The sequence below is a fragment of the Clinocottus analis genome, unplaced genomic scaffold (assembly GCF_023055335.1).
Source record: "Clinocottus analis isolate CAN_PGR_092001 unplaced genomic scaffold, fCliAna1.0.p SCAF_15, whole genome shotgun sequence".
Taxonomy (NCBI): Eukaryota; Metazoa; Chordata; class Actinopteri; order Perciformes; family Cottidae; genus Clinocottus; species Clinocottus analis.
Window position 1 is genome coordinate 9,260,756 of NW_027175876.1, and position 6,644 is coordinate 9,267,399.

Consider the following 6,644-nt stretch of genomic DNA (forward strand, 5'->3'; position numbering starts at 1 on the left):
CCATTGATGCTCTCGAGCATTGTTGCACATTGCAGGCGTCGGGCCCTTCTTTCACATAGTGCTTTCAGTGACACCATCCACACCTCTCTCCACTGACCCCATTACTCAGCCTCCCGTGCCCAATGTTTCTGCTGATAGTGCCTCAGTCCACTGTGCAGCCTCTGGTTCAGCCGCAGCTCCATTTTTTTTTCGGAGCCAGGTACAACCAGGTACCTGATTCCAACCATCCGGCCTCTCGTAGTTATTTCGGAGCGCGATGCCAAGCAGGCACGAGATGAGGCACATCATGAAGACGCCGTCTGCCAGAGGTTTGTGTAAATTCTTGAATGGCTTCCTCTACAAAAGGAGATTGAAGCTTGAAATGTATCGGCTTCTGTACGTTAGAGGTTTAAATCTTGAAAGCACTTTTATTTCAACATACAGTATGTATCTTCGCTAGAAATTTGAATCATTGGAAAGAAAGTGCCACATGATCTCATGAAAATGCCCCAGTTGACAATATGCAATATATTCATCTATGTTGTCATTGGTTGTCAGCAGATATAGTTATTTATCTCCCGGGTTTGTATAACGAAACAGTTATATCTTTATGCTGCTCTGACAATACTCTCATGCAATGGCAATAATTGCAAATTCAGTCATTTTATTTTCATACTGAGGAATATTAAAGCGGTTTCTGTCAACGGTGCCACACCGTTTATTCGGTCCCATTTCAAATTTTGTTCTGGAGTTCTTGTTGAAGTAACTTTAACAGAAAATGAGTTCTAAATTTTAGAAAGACATTTTATACTGCTGAAACAATATTCATCCATTATCTTTGAAACCACATTACCATGGGGAATAAGACAGTTTTGACAGTTAACAAGAAAATGTAAATCAGAGAATTGTGCATGAAACAGATCTTCAGCGGTGCTTTACCTTTTGTTTTACTCTCTTGGTGCAGTATTCATCTGTCAGCAGGTCTGTGAGTGTGAACACAAAGATGTGGATGAATGTTTCATTCCAGTTATGAAGAGCCTATGGTTTTACTGAACGCATTCATGTCTGTTGTCTATTTTCTCTTAACAGGGAAATATATATTTTAAAAGTCAGTTTCTTCATGATCTGATTTTTACCAGCATGCCTTTCACAGATACCCACTGGGAGTTCTGCTGTATCACTGTCAACATGAATAAATACATTGCAGTTATAGATGCATGTCCATGTATCAAGTCAATCTCTGTGTGCTGGGATTTGATAAAGTGTGTATAGTAGACATATGATGGAGGATGATAGATAAGAATGAGTGTGTTACCTTTGATAAATAATGGGTGGAAAACTCTTATGGTCTGTTATCTAATATCCTCTTTATTGGTTCTTGGCTTTGTGAAGACTCATACTTTCAGACCAGGAGAGCAGGAAGCTCAGAGAAACAAGGGCTCAGACAGAAAAACAAAACGGTGAATTTAGCTTAATTTAAGAGTCCAGACCTTTGAAGCTGTCCACTCCACCATGTTTGAGTTGACTGATCTGTCTGGCAACGTGACATAAATTAGTTGGGTAATCAACAAAAAAGCATTGCAGGGGAAAAATTGATAAGCCAACGAGAGGCAGCGGCTGTGTTAACGTTGTTGTCAAGCTGTGTGTCAGGAACTGAGCAGCAATAATAACGACAATGGAGACTGGTACAGACGATATTGATGCTGCAATCAAGGCTGTTCTAAATCAATTAAAAGTACCGAACAGCACTCTGCTGTGATGTCTGGGAAGAATGTTTTATTTATATATTTAAATATAGTATTTACCTCTCACTGCGACCAAATGCCAGGTTGAGAGTCTGGCATAACTTCTTTTCCTTGGCATCTTTGTTTTCATGCATTCCTCATTTGTGTCCGTAACAATAACGTGAAACTCCGGCTGCGACATCTTTGCAATACATTTTAAATCTAACATTTTAAGTAATTTAAAACATTGAAATTGTCTAGGAATAGATAGCGGGTCCATTTGGAAGAATTATCCCGACACTGCTGAATGTTCCCTGAACGTCCTCTCTTAAGTTTGAGCAGCAGAGTAATAGCTTTGAATTTGATTTGACCTCCTTCATTAAAAATATTGTTTTCACATCCAGCATGTGCTTTCATTATTTATATATAAAAGTATTCTGGCTATTGCAGCTGTGGCTCAGCAGGGTGTTCCCTATCAAACACAGGTTTGATTCCCGGCCCCGGTCCACCTGTCCTCAAGCGAGACCCTGATGTCTCCTGGTTAAACCAATGCCTTGCACAGTAGCTCGCTGCCATTCATGAATGCGTGAGAGAGTGTGTGAAGCAAACTGCAGTCCGTTTACCGTTTCACTGGACTGCACTTATTTCTCTACAAAGTAGTTAAAGTTAAATACCAAGTTGTTTTCATGCCTAAAACGAAAAATCCTTAACCAGTGTTGTTTCATCATGGATCTGATTTATTTTACGACAATAACAGTTTTAAGTTGAATAGAAATACATCTGTTCTATAACGTTCTATTTTTAGTGCCTGATACTAAAGTCGTAATCGGGTGTAAAGCGTTGTGTGAATAGTTATGCGGGTCCAGACCTTATGAGATGGTCCTTAAGACAGAGCCATTGGTATGGTTCACAAGGAGAGGGCAGCTCGAGGCTTGGTTGCATTTGACCCATGATTACCGTTAATATTGGATCCTTCCTGCTTTCAGCTTTCTGACAGCCAGCGGTGGCTCTGACCCTTATTAACCCAGCTACTGTACCTGCTCCTCAGCTCGTATCAAGAGCCGGCTGGCCCTCACATTGCACAGAAATACACATAAATTGGACAAAGTCACTTCTGCAGAACGTGTGTTATGTAGGGGTGGAGGGTAATTTTCCATTTATACTCAAATATTTAAAAAATGAGGAAATGGGCTCCCGAACCCCACAGGCAATGACACACCAATGACTGTGTAAACTTTTAATTTTGTCAAGAAAAAAACATCTCTAAAATGAAAAATATGTGTTTTACCCACTAGCAGGGGCAGAAGGAAAGTAGAGCGAAGGGCCTTGGGATTTACTTAAGCAAAGAACAACGTTGGTTAGAAATTGTGTAAATTAATTACTGACTGTTTGACTATGCACCCTGCGTGCCACCAGAATTGAGCCAGCAATTGACCAAAACCTATTGATATCTAACTTGATTATACAGTTTCGTCATTTGCCTCATCTTTGATTATTTATTTAATATAAATATATTCACAATTAAGATCAAAGATCTGAGACTGCGAGCGTTTTGATTGCCTCTCAACAGGCCCAAACATGTTGGCGGCGAACCAGCGGCATTTAGCTTGCGGTGAAAAAGACGACAAAAGTGCTGATGAAGCAAACAGCGTTTACCTGAGGAGATACTGGTGGACTGGTGCTGTGCTTCCTATTCTGCCTTGCAGGACCGTGTTATCAATGGTCATTTGAGAGCGGTGCAGCGCAGCGACCGTGAGCTAACCAGTGCGGCGCGCTCACATGCACTAAATGTGCAGCCAGCTATGTCGGCAGAGCACGGAAAAGCTCAGATAACAGCAGCTACTTCCATTCTAATTGCCTCACTGGATTTTTACATATCAAATAGTTGTTCGCTGCTGTATTAATGTTCAGAAAGTTAAATACAGCTAATAGTGACCTAATTTAACAATCTACATGCATGGCTGACCCTTGTGGGTTAAAGTATTTTATATGGAAATACAAAAAGGACTGAAACTGCATGATTACCTGCGTTAACACTGAACCATAAACAAACGCTTTGAATTTGAGCGCATTTTGAAGTTGAATTATGCGTTTTACAGGATCTGTTTGCAGACAGCTCAACTCTTGTCCAGAATGAATCCATTAGCTGTAGGCACGACTGAATGTGAAAGGGGGCAAATGCTGAACAAAAAAAAAGGTTGGCCGGCTGGACTCACATTCTTGGAATGGATGCCCCGAACATGAGCCAGTGGATGGCAGATCAGAGGAGAAGAGTTGCCTGTGAAGTGGGCAGTCGCTGAACCCCCCCGCCCTCCCGCTTTCCCTGCTCTTTCCTTTTCTCATTGGGGATTGCATGCAGCTGCCTGTCTGTGTGTGCAGTTTGTATCAGTACATCTATCTGGTACCTTTGTACACAGTCTGTTTCTTTCCTCTTCTCTGACCCTCTGGTTACAAAAGAGAAACAACATCTGGCTTTTTAAAAGGAGCCACTTCTGCATGTAAAGCCAACATAGTCATCCTGAACAATGACTGAGGCATTCCCCTCTTCTAAAGAAGGATGCCGCACCATTTGTCTACTTATTTACCACCCCCAGCTAGTGTCTGGAAATGTGGAAAAAACTAATTGGATTCTGTCCCTTTTCTCTGAATCAGGTGACTGCGATCAGTTAGCATGACATGGACTTGTGGGCAGAACTAATTTATGTTTATGCATAACAGCCTCTTTTCAAACAAGCACAATGGGGTGGAGATGTGGTCCTTGACCCAGTTAATTAAAAGTACTGGTGGAGATGTTACACAATAATGTCTTTGAAGTTGAACACAAAAATCCTATTCATGTTCCCAGATTAGCATTCATTTCTCACCAGTTTGATTTAATTTACCAAGGACTACGGAAATGCACCGCATTAAGTCGACCAGGAAGTAAACAGAATACCGTCGCTGTAATTAAAATAACTCTAATTCAATTTTGATGAAAAATCTGAACATACTGTAAAAAAAATAAGACGTTTTTGTGTGCTTTTGTGGTCATACTTGTGAGCTTTTGACACAACATTTTGACAGGTCAGAATGAAAAGTGTAAATAATAAAATATTGACAGCATGATTACTTGCTGCTTACTGTGGCGCTTGATAAGAACAGAGCCATCTGTATGTTGTTAGTCACAACTTTGCTTTTCATGCTTTATTAAGCCAAATGTCCAAAAATGTGTCCCAATGAGACACATTTTTAGACATTTTTGTTCATGGTTCTGCTGTGATAGTGCCACCAATATTAGGTAACAAAATAGTTTGCTACTATTCATTCTCCTTATCGATCATTACTGACTTAATCAATTAATCTAAAACATTATTCCAGTCTTTTTATAATCTAATGTTAGTCTCTATTTGTCTTTAAATGTGTTGCCTTTTAGTAAAGTACTGTGTGCTTCGTCTCTTGTACTAAAAGCGTTTGATAAATCAAGTTTATGCTCATCATTATTATATTTGATGAGATATTTCTTAAGTTTCTATGTGAAGAATAAAAAGATTCACTTCTGACTGACATAACATACTCATAACATAACAAACTTCATGAAGTTAAGTTATACTTCAGTGTCTCTACAATCTAATTTCACACAGCAGCAGTGCAATGTCCTTCAGCTACAAGCTCTTTGAATGTAAAAGGATTGGGTGTGGCAAAAGTTTTGCATGGCAATAGAAAGCCAAAGTGTCCGAAGTGAAGAAAAAAGACATGAAGGCAGCTGACAGGACTGGAGCTCCGTGCAGATGAATTGTCTTCTGACTGACAGACAGCGGCCGGACCTCCACCACTCCTCTTCACAGATAAATAATAGGATGAAAAAATGAGCAAAGACTGCCAGGAGGGGTTGAGTCTCTGTGAGCGGCCACTCAAGGTGCAACGCCATTTATCAGTGTCACAGTAGACACGCCATGTTCGCCAAACTCACAGCAAAGACACAGTGCATCCCCTTCAGGCTTGAAACAATTTTCACAGACGACCAAACTGGTTTGAACTGATTTTCACCCGGATTTTTATTTCCCCATGCACCTCGGATCTTACGAATTTCATGCCGCGGTAAAAACTTTGACTATCAAAGTGAAAAAATCGCACATCTCAGAATAAAACTTCTGGCATTAGAAAGTGAAGAGAAGAATGCGGAGAACACACAATGAGATAAAAATGACTTCCTGTATAAATGCATTAAATTGGAAAACTTAATTGTGAGCAGTCCCATCATTTGTGACCTTTTGTGTGCTACACAGAACGGAAGTCTTTCCTCACTATGTGTGACAGCTCAATCCTGTGTGACACTCCTGTCTCGTTGTTTTTATACGTCTCCCTCCCCTGGCAACTGACTGACAGGTCTGGAGCAGCTACAAAATAAGCATAGCAACCCCACTCTGTCACGCCGGTACAGCAGCCACTCCTTCCTCTCATCATTCAACACAGAGGGGAAGACTGAGAGACAGCAAGTAGAGAGGGAAGGAAAGGAATAAACAGTCATATGTGAAGGGAGTGGAAAAATAATAAGAGAATATAAAGTAGGCCATTTGTCTTCAGGACAGTTAACTGTTCCTTAACTGTGTTTAGTGGATATTGGATGTTTCTTCAAGCCTCTAAGACAGGATACAGAATGTAGCAATCAAAGGTTTCTCGTCCAAGGTTCACTCATGATTTCGTGTGACAATGTGGACGCTGTTGATATAGTACTTATTGTGCTGGAAAACAGCATCATGGAATTTGGGAACATGATGGGGCAACAGAGTTCGCACCTTAGGGTGCATTGATTTCTTGGCACAAACACCACACCTGGGGCCGGCAGCACAGAGAGATTTATGGGTGAGCCGGCTAGCATCGCGCTTACAGTTGCTTCTGGTTTCTTACTTTTGGCTTACTCTTAACTGGGAGATGGATCACATCTCCCAGTTATTTCCATTT